At 42.5% G+C, this 26,734-nt stretch overlaps 1 protein-coding gene across 7 annotated transcripts in view; it reads right to left on the reverse strand.

Moving 5' to 3' along the window:
* LOC105484242 (ELKS/RAB6-interacting/CAST family member 1) overlaps positions 1-26,734 on the reverse strand; it is a 541,895-nt gene that overhangs the window by 507,329 nt on the left and 7,832 nt on the right. The window contains exon 1 of one of the 7 annotated variants that reach the window (XM_071070650.1): positions 6,206-6,227. The exons of the other annotated variants lie outside the window; for them this stretch is intronic. The gene's annotated coding sequence lies outside the window, so the exon portion shown is untranslated. Of the gene's footprint in view, positions 1-6,205; positions 6,228-26,734 lie in introns of those variants that run through there. 7 annotated transcript variants of the gene reach the window in all.

Here is a 26,734-nt window from a genome sequence, read left to right on the forward strand (position 1 = left end):
GGGTAATTTACAAAAGAAAGAGGTTTAATTGACTCACAGCTCTGCAGGGCTGGGGAGGCCTTAGGAAGCTTACAATCATGGCAGAAGGGGAAGCAAACACATCCTCCTTCACATGGCAGCAGGAAGAAGTGCCCAGCAAAGGGGGCAGAGACCCTTATAAAACCATCAGATCTAGGCTGGGCGCGGTGGCTCACGTCTGTAATCCCAATACTTTGGGAGGCCAAGGTCGGTGGATCACTTGAGATCAGGAGTTCAAGACCAGCCTGGCCAACATGGTGAAACCCTGTCTCTACTGAAAATACAAATATTACCCAGACATGCTCAATTGAACCCAGGAGGCAAAGGTTTCAGTGAGCCAAGATTATGCCACTGCACTCAGGCCTGGGTGACAGAGCAAGACTCTTGTCTCAAAAAAGAAAATAAAAAATCGATCTCGTGGGCACTCACTATCAGAACAGCACAGAGTAACCGACTCCATGATTCAGTTGCCACCAGGTCCCTCCACAACATGTAGGGATTATTGAAACTACAAGATGAGATTTTGTAGGGGACGCAGCCAAACCGTATCAGTCCCCTAATCACTGTTTTTCAAACTTAGAATTATGACCCAATAGTAGGTTGTGAAATCAGCTTGATAAACTGCAACCAAGCTTGTTTTCTTGTTTGTTTTAAATGAAATAAAATCACTAGATACCCTAAGCCAGAATCACCAGACACACTCTTCATGAAATCTGAGATGTTTGTTTTTCAAATTCAGTAAGTTCTGAAGTAACTGTAACGCAACAAGAGATAGTAGTGTTGTGCTATTTTCTGCAATGTTTCAGGAGTGCATATGCATGCACATGTGCATACTGGATCACAATATAAAAGGTACTTCTTGGCCAGGCACAGCAGCCCGTGCCTGTAATCCTAGCACTTTGGGAGACCAAGGCAGTAGGATTGTTTGAGTCAAGGAATTCAAGACCAGCCTGGACAACACAGCAAGATCCTATCTCTAGGAGAATAGAGATAGGCTCTCTAAAATAAACAGATAAATAGAACTGAAAATAAAACGTATAGCTTATTTTCACAGTGCATCACACTAAAGTAAACATAAGCATTGTTGAGAACTGTGAAGGAACTAGGGTTTTATTTAACCCTACTTACAGGTTAATACGTTGGCCTATGACCATTTCATGGATACTGACAGAACACATGAGCCTCCTGGGTCAAACACAAAGAACTTTAAAAAGAACTCACAGCACAGCAAGCATGAGCATGTTTGCACTGTCTCCCTGTTACCCCCAAGTTCCAGAAGGTGACATGCAGCGGGTTTGCATCACGGCTAAGGAACATTGGGCTTAGGGAATCCACCGTTTTTTTGTTTTGTTTTGTTTTGTTTTTGGGTTTTTATTGAGACAGAGTTTCGCTCTGTTGCCCAGGCTGGAGTGCAGTGGCGCAATCTCGGCTCACTGCAAGCTCCGCCTCCGGGTGCCCGCCATTCTCCTGCCTCAGACTCCCAAGTAGCTGGGACTACAGGCGCCCGACACCGCGCCCGGCTAATTTTTTTGTATTTTTTAGTAGAGACGGGGTTTCACCGTGTGAGTCAGGATGGTCTCGAACTCCTGACCTCGTGACCCACCCGCCTCGGCTTCCCAAAATGCTGGGATTACAGGCATGAGCCACCGTGTCCGGCCAGAATCCACCACTTTTACAGTAAGTAGTAAGTAGGCCTGCTCTTTGTCCCGATGAAAGACATCACCTCCTCCCGCAAAGTGGCCTGCTGCAAACACAGTCCTGAAAAATGGCCTGGGTTAGGAACAGTCGAGGCCCTGCTTGCATTCCTAGCACACTCAGCAGGGTGTATATGAAATAAGAGTCTCGGCTGGGCGCGGTGGCCCATGCCTGTAATCCTAGCACTTTGGGAGGCTGAGGCAGGCGGGTCACTTGAGATCAGGAGTTTGAGACCAGCCTGGCCAACATGGTGAAACCCCGTCTATACTAAAAATACAAAAATTAGCCGGGCATGGTGGCACACGCCTGTAATCCCAGCTACTTGGGAGGCTGAGGCAGGACAATCGCTTGAACCCGGGAGGTGGAGGTTGCAGTGAGCCCAGACTGCGCCACTGTACTCCTGCCTGGGCGAAAGAGCAGGACTCCAACTCAAAAAAAAGAAATAGGAAGCTCATGGGAGATTCATTCTCCTGACAATTATTCGTGGTACTTTTAAAGTATGTCCATAAATTATTTAATGCTCCTCCTTTTAAGAGGGAGAGTAAATTTCCTCTCCTTGAGTGTAGACTGAACTTAGTGACCTGCTTCCAATGACGTACTTTCATGACTAACTCTTAAAAGACACTGGAGCTTCTGTCTTGGTCACTCTCTCAAACCGCTCTCTCTCAGGAATCCAGCTGCCATGTCATGAGGATACTCAAACTTCAAACTACCCTGTGAAGAGAGTCGCATATTCAGGAACTGAGGCTTCCTGCCAACAGCCATGTGAGATAGCTTCAAAGACCCTCCAATCTCAGTCAAGAATTGACATGAGTGTAAACATCTTGACTGCAACCTCACTAGAGACCCTGAGTCAGAATCACCCAATACACACTCTTCATAAAATCTGAGATGTTTGTTTCTTTTTGTTTTGTTGAGACGGAGTCTCACTCTGTTGCCCAAGCTGCAGTGCAGTAGCACAATCTCGGCTCACTGCAACCTCTGTCTCCCAGGTTCAAGCGATTCTCCTGCCTCAGCCTCCCAAGTACCTGGGATTACAGGAATGTGCCGCCAGGCCCTGCTAATTTCTGTATTTTTAGTAGAGATGGAGTTTCGCCATACTGGCCAGGCTGGTCTCAAACTCCTGATATCAGGTGATCCACCTGCCTTGGTCTCTCAAAGTGCTGGGGTTACAAGCATGAGCCACTGTGCCCAGCCAGATGTTTGTTCTTTAAGTCCAGTAAGTTTTGAAGTAACTTGTAATGCAGCAAGAGATAATACAGTCTTGTTTTCTGCAATATTTAAGGTGTGCATATTGGATCACAATATAAAATGTCCTTTTTGGCCAGACACAGTGGCCCATGCCTATAATCCTAACACTTTGGGAGACTAAGGCAGGAGAATTGCTTGAATCTAGGAATTCAAGACCAGCCTGGACAACACAGCAAGATCCCATCTCTGCAAAAAAATTAAAAAAAAAAAAAAATAGCCCAGCACAGTGGCTCATGCCTGTAGTCCCAGCTACTTAGGAAGCTGAGGCAGGAAGATTCCTTGAAACCAAGAGTTCACGGCTATAGTGAGTCATGATAGTGCCACTGCACTATGCCGTGGATGACATGGCAAGACCCTGTCTCAAAAAAGCAAAACTAAATGTGATTCTTTTTATAAGTTCTAAACAATTCTCAACACCAGTGCCATAACGATCTTCTAATATGATGATTCTCCAAATGGGTAAGGGATTCCAGGGGTGCTTATGACCCTTGCAGGAGGTCCATGAGGGCAAAGCTATTTTCATAACAGGATGACGTTATTGGCCTTTTTCATTGTGATTCTCTCACGAGTGCATAAGTGTTTTCCAGAGCTACATGACGTGTGACAAGATCCCACTGACAGCTAATGGAACGTGTGCTTGTGTATTCCCACATTTTAAAAATGTCTTGGCTGGGCACGGTGGCTCATACCTATAACCCCAGCACTTTGGGAACCCGAGGCAGGAGGATCTCTTGAGCTCAGGAGTTCAAGACTGGCCTGAGCAACATGGCGAAATCCCGTTTCTACTAAAAATACAAAAAATTAGCCAGGCCAGGTGGCACACACCTGTAATCCCAACTACTTGGGAGGCTGAGGTGGGAGGATAACTTCAGCCCAACAGGCGGAGGTTGCAGTGAGCAGAGATCACGCCACTGCACTCCAGCCTGGGAGACAGAGCCAGACCTTGTCTCAAAAAATATTTTTTTTTAATCTGAATTCCTTGGTAGTGCATATGAGACTTTTTATCACTTGGCCCTGCCTATCTCTCTGAAGCTACTCCTTATCCACTCTCCTTCTCCATGTGACAACCATAATCAGGTCTATGCAATTCCCTGAAATACCAAGCTGTCTCTGGTTTCCATGATCTTCTTTTGTCCCATTAACTGGCTAACTACTGATCATTTTTCCAAACTAAGTTCAACAGTCACAATCCTACACAAACCTTCATGACCCTCAGTCTAATTTAGGTGGTCCTCTGAGGTAACCAGGGGCTTTTAAAATAATGTAATTATTATTTTAATCACTTCCTTAAAAGTAGTGTCTTACTTCATCTCCAAAACCTAGCACAGTGTCTAACACAAATCAAGCAATAAGTGTTTGCCAATGCCACAATTAATCTAAATCCACGTAAAAATCATTAGATAGTTCACATACATTTAAAAAGTAGTAATAATCTTGAATGTAGTTTACGGAACTTGCAATTAGATGTAATCTAAAATAAATATAATGATTGCATTTTTTAACATTTTCCTCAAGTTAAAACTTTCTCTATCTTTAAACAGTATCCCAATTTCATGAATTAGGCCAGGTGTGGTAGCTCACGCCTGTAACCCCAGCACTTTGGGAGGCCGAGGCGGGCAGATCACTTGACGTCAGGAGTTCGAGACCAGCCTGGCTAACACGGTGAAACCCTGTCTCTACTAAAAACACAAAAATTAGCCGGGCGTGGTGGCGCCACCTGTACTCCCAGCAACTCCACAGGCTGAGGGAGGAGAGTCACTTGGAGAATCGCCTGGACCCGGGAGGTGGAAGCTGCCGTGAGCTGAGACCACGCCACTGCACTCCAGCCTGGGCAACAGAGTGAGACTCTGAATACAAACAAACAAATAAATAAAACTAATTCCATGAACCGACAACCTCCTTCTGTACATGTCTTGCTATTTATTTTTGTCATCTATCCCCTGAAAATAATTAACTAAATGGGCAAGATTTCAATTTTTTAAAAAACTGTTCTTCCTGCATTAGTAAAAATGCAAACTTCTGTAGCGAAATCTTAATTCCAAGAAGATGGCATAAGCTCAACGGACTAATGCCTCTCGTCTAAGACAGAAATTAAAAATGAACACACACACAGAGCAATCACATGCAGAAAATATCATGTCTGTGGGGACAAATGGGTTCTCAATACTAAAAAAACTCTATTAAAACTCTATGTCAGAGACCTACCAAGCTAAAGATGTACCAAGCACTTAAGATGAATTTTGTACCCTATATTTTGAGTTTTTAAAAAATACCATATGGGCCGGGCGCGGTGGCTCACGCCTGTAATCCCAGCACTTTGGGAGGCCGAGGCGGGCGGATCACAAGGTCAGGAGATTGAGACCACGGTGAAACCCCGTCTCTACTAAAAATACAAAAAATTAGCCGGGCGCGGTTGTGGGCGCCTGTAGTCCCAGCTACTCGGGAGGCTGAGGCAGGAGAATGGCGTGAACCCGGGAGGCGGAGCTTGCAGTGAGCCGAGATCGCGCCACTGCACTCCAGCCTGGGCGACAGAGCGAGACTCCGTCTCAAAAAAAAAAAAAAAAAAAAAAAAAAAAAAAAATACCATATGGCTGGGCGTGGTGGCTCACTCTTGTAACCCTAGCACTTTGGGAGGCTGAGGCGGGCAGATCACCTGAGACCAGGAGTTCGAGGCCAGCCCGGCCAATATGGCAAAACTCCATCTCTATGAAAAATACAAAAATTAGCAGGGCATGGTAGCGCGCGCCTCTAGTCCCAGCTACTTGGGAGGCTGAGGCATGAGAATCATTTGAACCCGAGAGGTGGAGGTTGCACTGAGCCAATATTGTGTCACTGCACTCCAGCCTTGGTGACAGAGCAAGACACCATCTCAAAAAAAAAAAAAAATACCAGAACAGCATTTAAATCTCTGCAAGCTTTCCAGGATTTACATTTAGAGAAATTTCCTAAAATCTAATTCTGAGAAGAATATTACCAGTAATCTGCCTTATCTTAAATTATGAGTTTATTAACAATACAGTTTCACTATCAATTCACTACTATTCACATCACAAAGCCTGTCAGAAAAAAACACAAAGAATATTCAGGACAGGCACAGTGGCTCACGCCTATAATCCCAGCACTTTGGGAGGCCAAGGTGAGTGGATCACCTGAGGTCAGGAGTTTGAGATCAGCAGGCCAACATGGTGAAACCCCGTCTCTACTAAAAATACAAAAAGTAGCTAGGCGTGGTGGCACTTACCTGTAACCCAAGCTACTCAGGAGGCTGAGGCAGGAGAATCACTTGAACCCAGGATGTGGAGGTTGCAGTGAGCCGAGATCGCGCCACTGCACTCCAGCCTGGGTGACAGAGTGAAACTGTGTACTGAAAAAAAAACAAAACAAAAAAAAGAAAAGAAAAGCACTGATCTTAATGGTTATACACATACTGTGAGAGAAAAACAGCCCCAGTCTCACCTCACCCCACAGAAATCCATTATACTCAGAGGTCTAAAAATAAGAATACTTCTACCCACAATGATTGTATGTTAGCCTTTAATTCTCACTCTTCCCCCAAATAGCTACAAGCATAACATGCAACGGCAGACAGCACTCTCTCTCTCCTCATAGACTAGAAAAATCATAATAGCTCTTTACGAACTGAGTCTCCAAAGGAACACCAAATATTCTTAAGACAAATGAAAGCAAAAACAAATTTTTTTTTTTTTTTTTTTTGAGACGGAGTCTCGCTCTGTCACCCAGGCTGGAGTGCAGTGGCACGACCTAGGCTCACTGCAAGCTCCGCCTCCTGGTTTCACGCCGTTCTCCTGCCTCAGCCTCCCAAGTAGCTGGGACTACAGGCACCCGCCACCTCGCCCGGCTAGTTTTTTGTATTTTTTTTTTAATAGAGACAGGGTTTCACCATGTTTGCCAGGATGGTCTCGATCTCCTGACCTCGTGATCCACCTGCCTCGGCCTCCCGAAGTGCTGGGATTACAGGCGTGAGCCACCGCGCCCGGTGGATAAAAGCAAAAAATTCTTTAATAGCAACACAGTAGCTTACTTCAAATTAACTACGGTTGACTAGGCTGACACAGATGTGCTACGATATTTATAAGTTGAACCAGAAAATTTAATATACCACCTATTAGCTATTTAAATAATTATATGTGAAATTCTGATGTAAATCTCAAAATTACTAGTCCAACCTGATGTAATGGGGTTATGCTCATCAACGAGTCAAATATTTTTAATACTGTACTTCAACATTTCTAAAGATCCTGTTCATTTTCTTTTTTTTTTTTTTTGAGACGGAGTCTCACGCTGTTGCCCAGGCTGGAGTGCAGTGGCGTGATCTCGGCTCACTGCAAGCTCCGCCTCCTGGGTTCACGCCATTCTCCTGCCTCAGCCTCCTGAGTAGCTAGGACTACAGGCGCCCGCCACCGCGCCCGGCTAATTTTTTTTATTTTTAGTAGAGACGGGGTTTCACTGTGGTCTCGATCTCCTGACCTTGTGATCCGCCCGCCTCGGCCTCCCAAAGTGCTGGGATTACAGGCTTGAGCCACCGCGCCCGGCCCTGTTCATTTTCTTAAAGGGTTATTTATAAATACTACTAGGGATGAGAAATATGCTGCTCTCCTAGGTTCCCTGTGAAAACATGAACAATAGACCAAAATTTTAAAATCCCACTGAAGTACAATTTGGCATAATCTATCAAAATTTAAAATGTGCACGCTGTTGAACTAGAAGTTTCACTTTAAAAAGTATTCTCCATAAAATATATTTTCGCAGGTTCAAGGACATAATGTGCAATGATATTCAATTATTGCGTTGTCTGTACCAGCAAGGAGACAGCTTAAATTTCCAACAGGAGATTAGCTGAATAAATTTATGTATCTCTCAACTGTAAAAGACAATGCTGCTGTTTAAAAAAAATGTCTTTCAGACAATCCTGATTTAAAAAAAAAAAAAAAAAAAAAAAGTAAAACAATGGCCAGGCATGGTGGCTCATACTTGTAATCCCAGCACTTTAAAAAGCTGAGGCAGGCAGATCACTTGAGGTCAGGAGTTCAAGACCAGTCTGGCCAACCTGGTGAATTCCCATCTCTACCAAAAAATACAAAACTTACCTGGGCAAAAAATACAAAACTTACACATTACAGGATGTGTGCCTGTAGTACCAGTTACTCAGGTGGGAGGACTGCTTGAACTCCAGAGGTAGAGGTTGCAGTGAGCCAAGATCATGCCACTGCACTCCAGCCTGGGCAACACAGCAAGACTCTCTCAAAAAAAAAAAAAAAAAAAGAAAAAAGAAAAAGAGGCCGGGCACAGTAGCTCATGCCTGTGATCCCAACACTTTGGGAGGCCAAGGCGGGCAGATCACTTGAGGTCAGGAGTTCGGGACCAGCCTAGCCAACATGGTGAAACTCCATCTCTACTAAAAATACAAAAATTAGCCAGGCATGGTGGTGTGCACCTGTGATCCCAGCTACTTGGGAGGCTGAGGCAGAAGAATCACTTGAACCTGGGAAACGGAGGTTGCAGTGAGCTGAGACTGCACCACTGCACTCCAGCATGGGTGGCAAGAGAGAGATTTCGTTTCAAAAAGAGGTAAAAGAAACCAAAATAAACAAAATATTTAAGTAAATATCTATATTTGACATGCAAAAACATACTGTGAAGTGGAAAAAAAGCAAATTGTAGAAGAATGCTTACAAGACACTCTCATTTGAGTACAAAGGATATATATACATATATTTGTATATACACATACATATATATATATTTGTATGAATTGTATGGTAACAGCCTATTTCTGAAAGACCGGATGGAATCACCTTTTTCTTTACTTATGTACTTTTCTTCTGTTCCATTTTCTTTTTATAGTGAGCATGTATTACTTTTACTTTTTTTTTTTTTTTTTTTTTTGGCGTGGTGCGGTGGCTCAGGCCTGTAATCCCAACAGCTTGGGAGGCCAAGGTGGGTGGATCTCCTGAGCTCAGGAGTTCGAGACCAGCCTCGGCAACACGGTGAAACCCTGTCTCTACCAAAAATACCAAGATTAGCCAGGCATGATGGCACACGCCTATGATCTCAGCTACTCAGGAGGCTGAGTCATAAAAATTGCTTGAACTCCAGAGACAGAGGCTACAGTGAGCCAAGAACACATAACTGCATCCCAGCACGGACAACAGAGTGAAACCCTATCTCAAAAAAAAAAAAAACTTGTATTTTTTTTAAGTCTCATTATAAACTACAGGTTTAAATAAAGACCTCCACAACCATTCAGCACTAATTTACACAGTAATTAGTGGGCTAGGCACGAACACTGATTGCTAATACCTCTGTAATAGCAGGAGAGTTGAAAAAAAAAAAAAATCACCAGGCACATGGCTTATGCCTATAATCCCAACAGTTTGGGAAGCCAAGGTGAAAGGATCACTTCAGATCAGCCTGGGCAACACGGCAAGACCTTGTCTCTACAAAAAAATTTTTTTAATTAGCCAGGTGTGGTGGCGTACACTTTTAGCCCTAGTTACTCGGGAGGCTGTAGCAGCAAGACAACTTGAGCCCAGGAGTTCGAGGCTGCAGCAACCTATGATCACATCACTATGCTCCAGCCTGGGTGACAAACGAGGACCAACAGGAAAGACAGAAAGACAGACAGAAAGGAAGAAAAGGAAGGAAAGGGAAGAAAAAGGAAAAGAAAAAGAAAAAGAGACAAAGAGAGAGAGAGAGAGAGGGAGGGAGGGAGAGAGAGAGGGAGGGAGGAAGGAAAATAAAGGAAAGGAAAGGAAAGGAAAGGAAAGGAAAGGAAAGGAAAGGAAAGGAAAGGAAAGGAAAGGAAAGGAAAGGAAAGGAAAGGAAAGGAAAGGAGGGAGGGGAAAAAATATCTACGAGTCAATGAAGGCACAGATTTCTCTGCTTCTACACTCAACATGTAACTAAAATGTATTAAGTTTGCTAACATTATGCATCTAGTTGTGTAACCTTAATCTGATTCTCCAATACTGACTAGAGACTAAAACTATACAACAGTGTGGCTAAAGCAGCACTGTTTTAGGGCAAACCTATCTGAAAGGCCACCTCTGTTTGGAGCAGCAATTTGTAAAGGAGCAATCTTAACACCTGTCAGATACTATTCACCTTTAATGCAAGGGTAACTCAGTTTACAATCAAGTTAACTGCAGTTTTTAATACTTCTTATCAGTTAATCAAGTTAATTATAAGTTCTCTCAAAGTTCTCATCATGACAAATATTTTGTCAAGCTAGATACTTAGAAATAAACACAAGGTTGTTGGGCTGGGCGCGGTGGCTCACGCCTGTAATTCCAGCACTTTGGGAGGCCGAGGAGGGCGGATCACAAGGTCAGGAGATCAGGACCAACCCGGCTAACACAGTGAAACTCCATCTCTACTAAAAATACAAAAACTTAGCCAGGCGCGGTGGCGGGCACCTGTAGTCCCAGCTATTCAGGAGGCTGAGGCAGGAGAATGGCGTTAACCCGGGAGGCGGAGCTTGCAGTGAGCCGAGATCACGCCACTGCACTCCAGCCTGAGCGAGAGTGAGACTCCGTCTCAAAAAAAAAAAAAAAAAAAAGAAACACAAGGTTGTTAACCATAGTGGTTCTCTAGTTATAACAGCAATCGGCACCACTTAGTTGAAACAAGTCAAGTTCTAGGTTGTGTAGCCTTCTCCAACGACTGCAGTGCTCACCGATAACCTGATTTCATAAAATCCTAAAATATTAAATTGTTTGGACATAAAATTATGTTATCTTGTATTTTATACATCTCATACTACATTGTGATCAGCTCAACAAAAAGTTCAACAAATTCTACCAGCGTGATTAAGCTGAACAAAGTAAAACAGATGTACCTGTTCACAAACCTTTATTCACAAGTCTGAATAACAAAAATGTCTAAAAATCCAAAAATGTGTAACTAATATGGTAATAAAACCAGACCTGGACTGGGTCAGTAATCCCAAAGTGTTTGATGAAGAAATGAGGGACCATTCCCAAAACATGCTTGAAAAGTTAGGTTATATATAGTATATGCATATCACTTATCTAAAAATCTGAAAAAAATTCTGAATTCTGGTCCAAAGGATCTTGGATGCAGACCTGAATTAATGGTTAAGATTAAATATCAGCTGGGAGCAATGGCTCACGCCTGTAATCCCAGTACTTTGGGAGGCCAAGGCAGGCAGATCACGAGGTCAAGAGATGGAGACCATCCTGGCTAACATGGTGAAAACCCGTCTCTACTAAAGATAGAATTAGCTGGGCATGGTGGCACGTGCCTATAGTCCCAGCTACTCGGGCGGCTGAGGCAGGAGAATCGCTTGAACCCAGGAGGCAGAGGTTGCAGTGAGCCAAGATCACGCCACTGCACTCCAGCCTGGCAACAGAGCAAGACTCTTGTCTCAAAAAAAAAAAAAAAAAAAAAAGATTAAATATCCACATCACTGCTGGTAATTACAGACATTTATAATCAGGAAGAGCGGCACAGGAATTTTAACTCTGTAACTGTGTATTTCTTAAGCTAGGTGGTAGGTACACAGATGTTAATTACATAATTCTCTATATCTTTTTGCATGTCTGAAACATAAATTTAAAAGGGTTTAAGTGAAAAATTATAGGTACCCAGTAAGTATTTGTTTCTTCCCAAAAACAATAAAAGTATCTGAGAAGCAGCAAGTTTGAAAACGGTTCTGGTAAGGGTCCTAAAAACGTATCTTTTGATCCAGTAATTCTATGAACAGGAAAATCCAATCTACTCAAATGATCCAAAATGTAGAGAAAAGTTTATAAAGATATACCAGCTTTATTAGTACTCATTTCATTGAGGAATGTTTAAGTGAAATATTTATGACTTAACATGAAGCCTACAAAAACCATTTACAAACCAATGTCTGCCATTTAAAAAATGTTTGTAATACAATAATGAAAAAGGAAATTTTTTTTTTTCAGAGTCTCACTCTGTTGCCCACAATGGAGTGCAGGGGCGTGATCTCCACTCATGGCAACCTCCGCCTCCTGAGTTCAAACAATTCTCGTGCCTCAGCCTCCCAAGTAGCTGGGACTACAGGCATTCTCAACCATACCCAGTTAATTTTTGCAGTTTTAGGAAAGACAGGGTTTCACCATGTTAGCCAGGCTAACCAGACAGGCTGGTCTCGAACTACTGACCTCAGGTGATCCACCCAACTTGGCTTCCCAAAATGCTAGGATTACAGGCATGAGCCACTGTACCTGGCCTTCAAGAATATATTTTAATGTACAGTATACTCTCAATTTTGCAAATATAAGCAGAGCCAAAAGATGAGACGAAACCTAGTTTTTTCCTAACAGTTGTCAAAATTTTCCAAACAGGTAAACACTACTTATTTAAAAAGGAAAATCTTGGCCAAACAAGGTGGCTCACACCTGTAATCCTAGAACTCTGGGAGGCCACAGTAGACAGATCGCTTGAGCCTAGGAGTTTGAGACCAACCTGGGCAATATGGAGAGACCCTGTCTCTACAAAAAAATTCTTCTAATTAGCCAGGCGTGGGGGTGTATGCCAGTAGTCCCAGCTACTTGGGAGCTGAGGTAGGAGGACAGCTTGGGCCCAAAAGGTCAAGGCTGCTGTGAATGTGAGAGGTGACGGCACCACTGCACTCCAGCCTGGGTGACGGAGTGAGACCCTGCCTCAAAAAACAAAAGAAAGGAAAAATGTTAAGAAGACTTAAACAGAAACAAAAGGAAAGTCACTGTAATTCCAGGGTGAACATTTCGTCCTTTTGTACCTAGTTTCAAAGTCATTTTCAACACAGCACTTTGCAGCTGCTATCACCAAAGGTACTTGGCACATATAAGATTTTTCATTATCTCCAATAATACAGATGTAAAATGCCTAATATTATTTCAGACCTGAGTGGGTATGCTGACACTACCACAAAAAAGGCAGTAAGATTTCCTAGTACACCGTGTATATGATGCATGGGTAAGCATTACAAACACGTTTCTTGTCTTCTCCAAGAAACTGGTGGAATGGCACACTGCCAGAAGATGAGACTTAAGAAAAAGACCGCAGAAAATAATTTGCAGCCTGGTGCGGCGGCTCACGCCTGTAATCCCAGCACTTTGGGAGGCTGAGGCGGGCGGATCACGAGTTCAGGAGATTGAGACCATCCTAACACGGTGAAACCCCGTCTCTACTAAAAATACAACAATTAGCTGGGCGTGGTGGCGGGCGCCTGTAGTCCCAGCTACTCAGGAGGCTGAGACAGGAGAATGGCGTGAACCTGGGAGGAGGAGCTTGCAGTGAGCTGAGACCACGCCACTGCACTTCAGCCTGGGCGAGAGAGCGAGACTCTGTCTCCAAAAAAAGAAAAGAATTTGCAGAGCATTAAAATTCATATAGCCAGCCAGGCTCAGTGACTCACGTCTGGAATCCCAGCACTTTGGGAGGCCAAGGTGGACGGATCAGCTGAGGTCAGGAGTTCAAGACCAGCCTGGCCAACATGGTGAAAACCTGTCTCTACTAATAATAATAATAAAAAAAATTTGCCAAGTGTGCTGATGCACACCTGTAATTCCAGCTACTCAGAATCACTTGAACCCGGGAGGCGGAGGCTGCATTGAGACAAGATTGTGCCATTGCACTGGGCGACAAGAATGAAACTCTGTCTCAAAAAAAAAAAAAAAAAAAATCATATTTCTTTTTTTTTTTTTTTTTTTTTTGAGAAAAAGTCCTCCTCTGTCGCCCAAGCTGGAACGCAGTGGCATGATCTCGGCTCACTGCAACCTCTCCTCTCGGGTTCAAGTGATTCTCCTGCCTCAGCCTCCGGAATAGCAGGCATTACAGACACCCGCCACCATGCCCAGCTAATTTTTATATTTTTAGTAGAGATGAGTTTTTACCATGCTGGCCAGGCTGGTCTCGAACTCCTGACCTGAAGTGATCCGCTCACCTTGGCCTCCCAAAGTGCTGGGATTACAGGCATAAGCACGGCACCCAGCCAATATTTCCTTTCTCTTCGATCTGGAAAAGTCCATTTTCCTCTCCTTGGTTACCATGCCTCTCTGAATAAACTCTACCAAGGCAGTTTTTTAAATAGTAATTCTTTATATGCGTACTCACTACGGTAGAATTACAGACTCAAATTCTGCAGATTTAGCCTGGAGAAATCATACATTTAAAAGCATCCAAAGAGATTCAAGCAGAATTCAGGGGTCCCTGAAATAACTAAGAAAGGAGTTAAACCATCACGCATTTTAAAGTTTCCAGAAGTATAAGAAATTTGTATTACAGAATTTACTGAAATGAAACTTTACAACAGAAATATCATATTACATTGCATATTTATAAAAATCAAACCTTTTATATCGCTATATAAAGCATTTAACACAGTATCTAGTTTATAATGAACACTCATCAATATTAATATTTTAAGATGAACAGTTTTTCATATTTTAAAGTATCTGAATTGGGATACAGCTTATAATTAACATGTATAACTAAATTATATTTCTTTTACCCTAAAAAGAATGAATTATTAAGTTGATGGTACACCCCACCAAAAAGAAATAGCAACTTAAAAGTAAAAAAATACGGTATTACATGCAGTAAACATTTGTCACAATACTTCATTTAACCCCAACAGCAAATCCCTTTCAAGGAGAAAGATTTTATTAGACCCAGAAAGTTGCCCAAGATCACAGACCTCTATCAAACTCTAAAGCCAAAATCTTTACCACTACAAGATAATGCATATTCATCTACTATTATACTCTCACCAAGATGCTTTTATCGATTTTAAGTGGAGCACCAAGATTAAAATTGGTTTGTTCAAAGTCACAAACTTTTTTTTAATCCCCATGTTCCTCACAGTTCTTCCCTTCTAACTTGTTTTGCTACCTCTTTCCTAAACTCCAGACCTGAATTTCCAACCATCCAGTGAGCAGTTATTCCAGAGCTGTGTTGTCCAATATGGTAGCCACTAGCCATATGTAGACGCTGAGTGCTGAGCACTTGAAAGGTGGCTAGTGAGACTGAGGAACTGAATTTTTAACCTTATTTCATGGAATTGAAACTTAAATTTAAAAACCGATACTTAATTACATTACTGGAAAAGTTTTAAGCATGTTTGGAATAACCTGGGCATGTAAATCTACTTTTTCAACTGTAAATTTTATGATTTACAGATATAAATACGGATTAAATATTTCTGATAAAACTTAGCATTTGAAAATAACGAAAGAACAAAAAAAACTTAGCATTTCAATTAAGATATACTATGAAAGTATACAATTCATTTCAAAGATCTACTATTAAAAACTAATGTGGCTCACACCTGTGATCCCAGCACTTTGGGAGGCTGAAGCAAGCGGATCACTCGAGCCCAGGAATTTGAGACCAGCCTGGCCAACACAGCAAGACCCTGTCTCGAAAAAATTTTTAAAATTTACGTAAATAGATCAATAATTTTTAAATGTTTAAATGTGCTGTAAATCATATTTTGGACATACTGTGTTAAATAAGATAAAATCCAATTGTTTCTTTTTACCCTTTAATGTGGCTACTAAAAATTTTTTAATTACATATGTGGCTCCTATTTCTAATAAGCAGTGCTTTCTAGCGGCTACCGTTGTCCCCCACCACAACTAGCTCAGTGAATGACATCACCATCTCTCTAGCTCAGTGCTGTCCAAAAGAACCTTCTGATTACAGAGACGTCCTATTCTGATGACTGGGTGATGGTGGCTGACAGTAGCAGGATGGTATCTAGCAGAATCCCTGGCTAACAATACCCCACAACAGAATATTGTGGAACCAAAATTCTTAGGAGACTAGAGAAAACCACCTGTTATTCTGACTTTCCTCTGGGGGGAAAAGAAAGGAGAAACCAAAAACTGCAGACCACTGCTGTCCCACTGAACTTTCTGTAACAGAAACGTTCTGTATCTGCACTGTCCAACACAGAGGCCGCTAGTCCCACACTGCTGTTGAACACAGCCAGGTATTATTTTCTGCTTGAATCTCTGCGGATACTGTTGAATTTATAACTTCATAATACTCTGGACTAAATCTGCACAATTTAAGAGTCTGCCATTCTATATTTGTGCAACTGAAGAACCGATTTTTAAATCTTATTTTATTTAAATTAGTTTAGACATACCTTAATGGCCATACGTGGCTAGTGGCTACTGTACCCAACAGCATCGTTCCTAGCCTAGGGGTTCCATCTGAAAGTCTGGGAGTCACCTTAGTCTTCTTCCTCCCCATCAACTGTCCTTTCCCCACAAAGTGTGTACACACACACACACACACACAGAGAGAGAGAGAGGAAAAAATTACCCAGTGAGAGAGAGAGAGAGAGAGAGAGAGAGAGAGAGAGAGAGAGAGAGAGAGAAAGAGAGAATTACCCAGTCCTGTCAAACCTTTCAACTCTGTATGCATCTCTGTCCCCACTGTCACTACTTCAGTGTTCAGGCTTCAGTGGGAACAAGTCCACAGCCTCCTAGTTGGCTTCCTCACTTAGCCTCCTCTTATCCATTTGTTGTAAAATACAAATATACAACTGTTATTTCCTTTACTCAAAAGTCTCCAGTCTTGCCATTGCCCCAAGGTAAAAGTCAGATTTCAACAGGGTTTACAAAGCCCTTCATGATCCAAACCCAATTTCCAGCCTCTTTCGCCACTCCCTTAAACCTTCTAGTTCTTGCACATATCATTAACACTTATCACACTCTACTGTAACTGCCTGTTTACTGTCTCCCTCCCTGGTCACCAGCATCCTGAGGGCGGAGACAGGGCCTCGAACATCGAACTACCAAGATGGAACACAATACAGAGTCACACATATACACAGACTATACTATGTTACTATATATACACTATATATATACTGTATATACACATATGTACATTATATATACTATATATACACACATACACTATATATTATATATACATTATATATGCTATGTATTCACACACATATATACATTATATATACACATATATACATTATATATACTACATATACACACATACACTATATATTATATATACATTATATATGCTATGTATTCACACACATATATATACATTATATATACACACATATATACTGTATATTAGATTTTCCATATTTTTTGAATGAGGAACAAAAAAAGAAAAAAGGAAATACATGTGTACTTTTGAACAACTACAAAAACGAAAAATTTATAAAGCAGATATTTTTTGCTATACTATTTAGAAGAATTGTATCCTAGGGCTTTCGGAGGCCGAGGCAGAAGATCGCCTGAGGCCAAAGAGTTCAAGACCAGCCTGGACTGCAAGACCCTGTCTCTATTAAAAGAAGAAAAGGCCAGATACAGTGATACATGCCTGTAATACCAGCACTTTGGGAGGCCAAGGCGGGGGGATCACTTGAGCCCAGGGTTTTGAGACCAACTTGGGCAACATGGCAAAACCCTGTCTCTTAAAAACAAAACAAAAAAAATTACAAAAATGAGCTGGGCATGGTGGCACAACCCTAGAGTCCCAGCTATGCAGGAGGTGAGGAGGGTAGATCGCTTAAGAGTGGAAGGTCAAGACTACAGTGAGCTGAAATTGCGCCTAAGTGACAGAGTAACACCCTGTCTCAAAAAACAGAAAAATTGCCAGACATGCTGGTGCGTGCCTACAGTCCCAGCTACTCGGAAGGTTGAGGTAGAAGGATCGCTTAAGCCTAAGAATTTGAGGCTGCAATGAGCTCCATCCTGAGCGAGAAAAATCTGTTCCAAAAAATAGTAATAATACTGGCCGGGCGCGGTGGCTCATGCCTGTAATCCCAGCACTTTGGGAGGCCAAGGTGGGTGAATCACGAGGTCAGGAGTTCAAGACCGGCCTGGCCAAGTGGTGAAACCCCGTCTCTACTAAAAATACAAAAATAAGCCGGGCGTGGTGGCGGGAGCCTGTAATCCCAGCCACTCAGAAGGCTGAGGCAGAGAATTGCTTGAACTCGGGAGGCGGAGGTTGCAGTGAGCCGAGATTGCGCCACTGCACTCCAGTATGGGCGACAGAGCGAGACTCTGCTTCCAAAAAAAGAAAAAAAAAAAAAGGTAATAAGAATTTTAATATAAATTGTTAAGAATCTCAAAAAAAAAGTAATAATAACAATTATTATAATATAAACTGTTAAGAATCAAAACCTAATTCTGAACTTTGGAAGGAAATCCTGATTGGTGATTTAAAATATCTATGTATATGTATATACTTGCTGTACAGAAATATAATATCATTATACTTTACCTGCATTTGTCAAGTTCAAACTTAACAAATAATTTATGCCCATTTTCAATTAATTTATTTTAAAAGTAACAGGAAACCCGGTAAGAACCGCTGCTCTACAAAAACTATCAGTCCCAAAGCATAAGAAGAAACGATCGCGTTATTCAGAACAGAACCAGAAACTTGGCAATGCTATAAAACTGACTACAGTAACCACCAGAAAAATCACATGAAATCGCCAATCATTATCCACCCTCGGTAACTTTTTCTGTTTAATAACTTTATATCTAAATGCAAGGGATAGTAACATCAAGCAAAGGTACAGCCTAAATTTCATATAAAAGTTCAGAAAAGAGGCCAGGTATGGTGGCTCATGCTTGTAATCCCAACACTTTGGGAGGCCAAGGTGGGTAGATCACTTAAGCTCAGGAGTTTGAGAGCAGCCTGGGCAACACGGCAAAACCCCATCTCTATAAAAAATACAAAAAATTAGCTGGGTGTGGTGGTACACTCCTGTAGTCCCAGCTACTCGGGAGGCTGATGCAAGACGATCGCTTGAGCCTGGGAGGTCGAGGCTGTAGTAAGCCATGATAGCACCACTGCACTCCAGCCTGGGCGATAGAGAGAGACTCCAGGTGAAAATAAATAAATAAAGATTTCTTTAAAAACGTTTTAAGTTTAGAAAAGGGATGGAAACCAATTTTAAGTACTCAAAATGACTTCCCTTCAATGAAAGTAAAGTGAATACTACCATGAAGGTAGAAAAGTCACCCACGTGGCATCTGAAGATGAAAAAAATAGCTGCTTCTTACTTCAGAAGAAACCCCATGAGTCTCTCGGACCATTAATTACAACTTCTTAAAGATGAATCAGAAGTTAAATACGGTCTTTCTTCCTTGAAAAGTTCAGCAACCTGAATTCTATAAGAACAATGAGGAAAAAAATAAAAATTTATACACACACACACAGAAAAAGGTAGGCAGCCAGAGGGAAGAAAGTCATCAACAGTAATTTTTTTTCAAGTAAGTAAAATCTTTCAAAGGAAAAAAATGCTTAGAAATTTGTTAACCAGCCGAGCACGGTGGTTCACGTCTGTAATCCCAGCACTTTGGGAGGCCAAGGCAGGTGGATCACAAGGCCAGGAGTTCAAGACCAGCCTGGCCAACATGGTGAAACCCCGTCTCTACTAAAAATACAAAAATCAGCTGGGCGTGGTGACGGGCACCTGTAATCCCAGCTACTTGGGAGGCTGAAGCAGGAGAATCGTTTGAACCCAGAGCCAAGATCACGCCACTGCACTCTAGCCTGGATGACAGGGCAAGACTCCATAGAAAGGAAAGAAAGAAAGAAAGGAGAGAAAGAAAGGAAAGGAAGGAAAGGGAGGGAGGAGAGGAGAGGAGAGGAGAGGAAGGAAATTTGTTAACCAGTAGAAATGAATTTTTAAATCCATGTAATTGGCCATAATAATGGGTTGAAAGCGGGGAAAAGCATCCAATCTCAATAGACGTGAAACACATTGGACAGATTTTAACATTTACTAAAGAATAAAAATCTAGGTATAGGAGGAAACTTTCTCAATCTAATAAAGGACATGTGCAAAAGCAACTGTAACAAACATCTGTAGGGAAACAGTTCCACCACAGTGTTCTGGCGACCTGCAGCTTATCTGAGTCTGGGAGGAATGCCCTGTGATCCTCCCAGGACAGCAGACGGTGGAAGGCCGATACAGAGCAGCTCCCAGGTCCCCTCTTCCCTGCCTTCCTTAGAACCTGTCATGAGACAGTTTCTCATGGCATCCTGGGTTCTGACAAGGCATAGAACCTTCAGCCCTGCCTAACTTAGAGCAGAGCTGTAGAATACAAAACCCCTTAGCAGCAGTCCAGAATAGGCTCCTCATTAACAGAGTACCCACAGCCCACACTGCAGGTGTCAGCCCCTCTTGCTGTGGTGTGTGGGACAAAGATCACAGGGAGCAGGCACCTTTGGCTTCTTCTTCCTTCTGCTGACGATGTAACAGAGAAACTGTCTGAGTCTGAAGAGGCTCGCTCTATCTCTGCCAGTCAAATCAGACAGGCAAGGTCTTAGCCTTGCCTTGTCTTGTGGAAGTGTGCTTGACAACATCATACCTAACAACGAAAAGTTGAACGATTTCCCTTCGAGATGGGAAAGGACAATGACGTCTCCTATCTCTATTCAACAACGTGCCAGAAATCCTAGCCAGTGAAGAAAAGAAAAAGGTGTAAGAATTGCGAAGAAAAACAGAAAACATTGTTCACAAATGATATGGTTATATAAGTTGGAAAGCCAAAAGAATCTACAGATAAAATTATTATAAAGCTTGATCGGCAAAATACAGAGTCAGTACTCAAAATTCAGTTTTATTTCAACATACCAACAAAAAAAGTAAAATAACTTTGATCTTAGAATTCTATTTATGGGCCGGGCACAGTGGCTCAAGCCTGTAATCCCAGCACTTTGGGAGGCCGAGACGGGCGGATCACGAGGTCAGGAGATCGAGACCATCCTGGCTAACACGGTGAAACCCCGTCTCTACCAAAAAATACAAAAAACTAGCCGGGCGAGGTGGCGGGCGCCTATAGTCCCAGCTACTCGGGAGGCTGAGGCAGGAGAATGGCGTGAACCCGGGAGGTGGAGCTTGCAGTGAGTTGAGATCCGGCCACTGCACTCCAGCCTGGGTGACAGAGCGAGACTCCGTCTCAAAAAAAAAAAAAAAAAAAAAAGAATTCTATTTATGATACCATCAGATACTTAGGACTAAATTTAACAAAAGATGTGTAATACTGCACAGAAAACTATAAAACATTACTGAGAGATATGAAATACAACATAAATAACAGGGATATCATATTCAATTAGTCAAAGATTCCACATTACAAAAAAGTAGTTCTACCCAAATTAATCTACAAATCCAATTAAATTCTAATCAGGGTCCTAACATATTTCTTTTCTTTTCTTTTTTTTTTTTTTTTTTTTTTGTATTTTTCATAGAGATAGGGTTTCACTATGTTGCCCAGGCTGGTCTCGAACTCCTGGACTCAAGCAATCCACCCTCCTTAGCATCTCAAAGTGTTGGGATTACAGGCAAGAGCCACAGTGCCTGGCCTCCTTAAGAAGTCTTAAATGGCAAGCCACAGAGTGAGGTGGAAATATTTGCAACACAAATAACCAAAGAAGGGATCATATCCAAAATATATAAACAACTCCCATAATAAGGAAAAAAAAAAAATTTGGGCAAGACATTTGAATATGCATTTCACAAAAGGTTTCCTAAGTAACCAACATAAAATTATTCAACCTCATTAGTAATAAGTGAAAATGCAGATTAAAACCAAGAGATACTACTATAAATCCACCAGAATGGTTAAAGTTAATAATACTGACAATACTAAGTATTGGCAAAGATATGGAACAAAATGAACTCTCAAACACTCTTTGGGGCATGTAATTTTGTACAACCACAGACGAGGAATACTGTTTGGCAATTATCTAAAATTGTACATATGCATATCCGACGACCCAGGACTTTCACTGCTGGCTAAATACACAAAAGAATTATATACACATATGCACTAAAACATGTGCACAAGGCAAGGTGCAGTGGCTCACACCTGTAGTCCCAGCACTTTGGGAGGCCAAGGCAGGCAGATCACTTGAGCTCAGGAGTTCCAAGACCAGCCTGAGCAACAGGATAAAACTCCACCTCTACAAAAAAGTACCAAAAAAAAAAAAAAAATAGCCAAGCATGGTGGTATGCACCTGTAGTCCCAATTACTTGGGAGGCCGAGGTAGGAGGATCACTTGAGCCCAGAAGGTCAAGGCTGCAGTGAGCCATGATCACAACACTGCACTCCGGTCTGGGTGACAAAGCGAAACTGTCTCAAAAAAAAAAAAAAAGCCGGGCACGGGGGCTCACATCTGCAATCCCAGCACTTTGAGAGGCTGAGGCAGGTGGATCATTTGAAGCCAGGAGTTCGAGACCAGTCTGGTCAACATGGCAAAACCCTATCTCTACCAAAAATACAAAAAACAGCTGGGTGTGGTGGTGGGCGCCTGGAATCCCAGCTACTCAGGAGGCTTAGGCAGGAGAATCGCCTAAATCCAGGAGACGGCAGTTGCAGTAAGCAGAGATCACACCACTGCACTCCAGCCTGGACAACAGAGTGAGACTCCGTCTCAGAAAAAAAAAAAAAAGACTTTACAAGAATAGTCATAGTGGCATAATCCATAATGGCCCAAAACTAGAAACAACCTAAACATCCATCAGTAATATAATAAACTATAGTATATTTATACAACAGAATACTATTTAGCAATGAAAATGTACAGCTGCATACAAATCTAAATCTTACAAACAAAATGTTGAGTCGAAGGATTCCATGCACATGAAGATGCAAAAGTCAAAACTATGCCGAAACTAAAAAGGTCTACACACACAGAAAAAAGCAAGAAGGTAATTCCCCTACAATCAGGACAGAGATTACCTTTACGAGACAAGGACTGGGCTGTGACTGGGAAGCTTCAAGGAAAGCTTGTGGAATGCCAGTGAGGTCCTAATGCTGGACCCACATCATGGTTGCACAAGTGTCTGATTCATACATTGTAAAGCTTTCCTTTTGTTTTACATACTTTTCTACATATGTGTTACATTCAAGAAGGGCTTCAAGGCCGGGAGCAATAGTTCATGCCTGTAATCCCAGCATTTTGGGAGGCCAAGACAGGAGGATCATTTGAAGCTATGAATTCGATACCAGCCTGGGCAAAAAAACAAAACCCAATCTCCACAAAAAACAATTTTTAAAATTATCCAGGCAAGGTGGCAAGCACCAGTCGTCCCAGCTACTGAGGAGGCTGAGGCAGGAGGATCACTTGAGCCCAAGAGTTTGAGGATGCAGTGAGCTTTGATCTCACCACTGCATCCAGCCTGGGCAACAGAGTGAGACCCTCTCTCTAAAAAACAAATTAAAAATAGGCTGGGCACGGTGGCTCACGCCTGTAATCCCAGCACTTTGCAAGGCTGAGGCGAGCAGATCACCTGAGGTCAGGAGTTTGAGACGAGCCTAGCCAACATGGTGAAACTCCATCTCTACTAAAAACAAAAATTAGTCAGGTGTGGTTGCCTATGACTGTAATCCCAGTTACTTGGGAGGCTGAGGCAGGAGAATCGCTTGAACCTGGGAGGCGAAGGTTGCCATGAGACGAGATCATGCCACTGCACTCCAGTCTGGGCAAAACTCCATCTCAAAAAAAAAAAAAAAAAAGTTAATTAATTAAAAATAAATACATAACTAATGGCTTCAAGAAAGAATTCCTTCAAAAGATAAATTATATTCCTACAGTAAAATTATGTTTAAGGTCTGACTTTTATTTCTTGAGAAATTTTTACAATTTCAGAGATACTTAATTTTTTTTTTTTTTTGAGATGGCATCTCGCTCTGTCACCAGGCTGAGTGCAACGGCGTGATCTCGGCTCACTGTAACCTCCGCGTCCCAGGTTCAAGCGATTCTCCTGCCTCAGCCTCCCAAATAGCTGGGACTACAGGCGTGCACCACCACGCCCAGCTCATTTTTGTATTTTTAGTAGAGACAGGGTTTCACCATGTTGGCCAGGATGGCAGACACTTAATTTAAGGTCACAAATTTTCGTCCCATTGGGTTTTTTTTTTTTTTGAGACGGGGTCTCTCTGTCACCCAGGCTGGAGTGCAGTGGTACAATTCCGGTTCACCGCAGCCTCCGCCTCCAGGGTTCAAGCAATTCTTGTGCCTCAGCCTCCAGAGTACCTGGGATTACAGGCATGCACCACCACACCCAGGTAGTTTTTCTTATTTTTTAGTAGAGATGGGTTTTCGCCAGGTTGGTCAGGCTGGTCTTGAACTCCTGGCCTCAAGTGATCCACCCACCTCAGTCTGCCAAAGTGCTGGGATTACAGGCGTGAGCCACTGCGCCTGGCCTGATTACCTTACTTCCATGCAAAAGGGCTTCCAAACATAAATGCATAACAATGAGAAAAAAATAAAAATAATATATACAAAAAGGCTGTCACATAAAAATTATCTATTCATCACTTAGCACACCATAATAAAGAAAGTTAAAAGGAATACAGGTGTTTAGGTTCATTCTTTGGTGAACAACTAAAAATGACTGTTCAAGAGTTGCCACCTTTCTGAAGCACAGCCCTGATCATGCATCTCCTACTCAAAAATCTTTAATAGCTACACACGCAGTATCTCAAGACTGGAAGGAACCTTAAAAATCACCTAGTGGACCGGGCACGGTGGCTCACACCTGGAATCCTAGCACTCACTCTGGGAGGCCAAGACAGGCCGATCACCTGAGGTCGGGAGTTCAAGACCAGCCTGACCAACATGGAGAAATCCCATCTCTACTAAAAATACAAAATTAGCTGGACATGGTAGCGCATGCCTATAATCCCATCTACTCGGGAGGCTGAGGCAGGAGAATCGCTTGAACCCGGGAGGCGGAGGTTGCGGTGAGCCGAGATCACACCACTGTACTCCAGCCTGGGCAACAAGACCGAAACTCCATCTCAAAAAAAAAAAAAAAAAATCACCTAGCACCAGGTTCAATGCCTGCAACCTAGAAGAGGACGCACTACCTCATAAAAACATTCACACCATCACTGAACAGCCATGGCTTTAAAAAAATAAAAAGGAATAGTAAAATGGAAGGTGGAAGAGAGGGAGAAATCAAGAACCCCACATACATTTCCACTTAAGCACCCAGTAGTGTCCTTTAACAAATTAAGAAACCCGAGAGGAAGTGCAGGAATCATACATTCTGTTCTGGATGTGCTCAGTTTGAGCGGCATCCAAATGGAAACATTCAGTGGCAATTAGATACAGTGGTCCTCAGACTCAGGAGAGAGGTAAAAACTGAAGACATAAAAATGAATACTCAGCATATAGGTGAAAAACAAAACAGAAAGTGATGAGAAACCCCAAAGAAATTCAAACATTTAATAAATGAGCATAGAATGACTCAAAAGGTGACTGAGAGGCCAGGCACAGTGGCTCACGCCTGTAATCCCAACACTTTGGGAGGCCGAGGCGGACAGATCGCCTGAAGCCAGGAGTTCCAGACGAGCCTGGCCAACACGGTGAAACCCCATCTACACTAAAAATACAAAAATTAGCTGGGCGTGGTGATGCACGCCTGTAATCCCAGCTATTCGAGAGGCTAAGGCAAGAGAATCACTTGAAACCAGGGGGCGGAGGTTGCAGTGAGCCAAGATTGTGCCACTGCACCCCAGTCTGGGTGACAGAGCAAGACTCTGCCTAAAAAAAAAAAAAAAGGTGACAGAGAAAGAGCCCAGAGAACCAGCAAGAAAAACAGAAAAGGGCTCTGAAGACCTCAAGAGAAGAGGGAGCTTTACAAAGGAAGGAGAGGTGTCCCCTCTGTCATATGTTGCTGTGGTAGGCAGTCCTGAAATGGCTACGAATGATTTGCCTCCCAGTATTCACACCATTGTGAAATCCCGCCTTGAGTGTGCCGGACCTAGTGACTGGCTGATAACAGAATACATCAAGTGATAGCACATCACTTCCAAGATAAGGTTACAAAAAGATTCTGGCTAATATCTGTCCTCTTCCCTGACAGAGCTTTTGATACAGAAGTAGCGAGATATCATATTTTAAGTAATCATATTTTAAGTAATCGTATGCAGAAACCCAAATGGCAAGGGACTGATCTCTCCAGCAAGCAGCCAACAAGGACCTGAGGCCAACTGCCTCGCGAGTGAGCTTGGAAACAGCCTCCCCAAGTAGAGCTTTGAGATGACTGCAGCCTTGTAAGAGATCCTGCATCATAGGTACCAACCACACCCACATTCCTGACCTACAAAAACTGGGAAACAATAAACGTTTCTTAAGTTAGGGGGTAATTTGTTACCTAGCCGATAGACAACTACTACAGCTGCTAAGAGGTTAAACAAAAACAGGATAAACAATAAAATAGACATTGGCTATTGTCATACGTATTTTCACTAGCTATTTTCAGTTTCACTGAAATGGTGGCAAGACAGAAACAAGACAGAAATAGGTTGAGAAGGAAGTCACAGGTGAAGAAACAGAGATATATAGCAAATGCAGACAACTCAAACAGTTTGTAAAGCAGAGAGCAACTTGAAGCAATAAAGTATGAATCTGGAGTCTTTTATCAAGATGAAGAGACATTTTAAAGTTTAAATGATGATAACATGAAGCCAATAGGGTGGAAAAATACACTCTCATGGAACTTCATTCTTTAATCAAGAAACTCTGGCCAGGCGTGGTGGCTCACGCCTGTAATCCCAGCACTTTGGGAGGCCGAGGCGGGTGGATCACCTGAGGTCGGGAGTTCAAGACCAGCCTAACCAACATGGAGAAACCCCGTCTCTACTAAAAATACAAAATTAGCCAGGCATGGTGGTGCATGCCTGTAATCCCAGTTACTCGGGAGGCTGAGGCAGGAGAATCGCTTGAATTCAGGTGGCGGAGGTGCGGGGAG

This window comes from Macaca nemestrina, chromosome 10 (genome assembly GCF_043159975.1).
Source record: "Macaca nemestrina isolate mMacNem1 chromosome 10, mMacNem.hap1, whole genome shotgun sequence".
Lineage (NCBI taxonomy): Eukaryota > Metazoa > Chordata > Mammalia > Primates > Cercopithecidae > Macaca > Macaca nemestrina.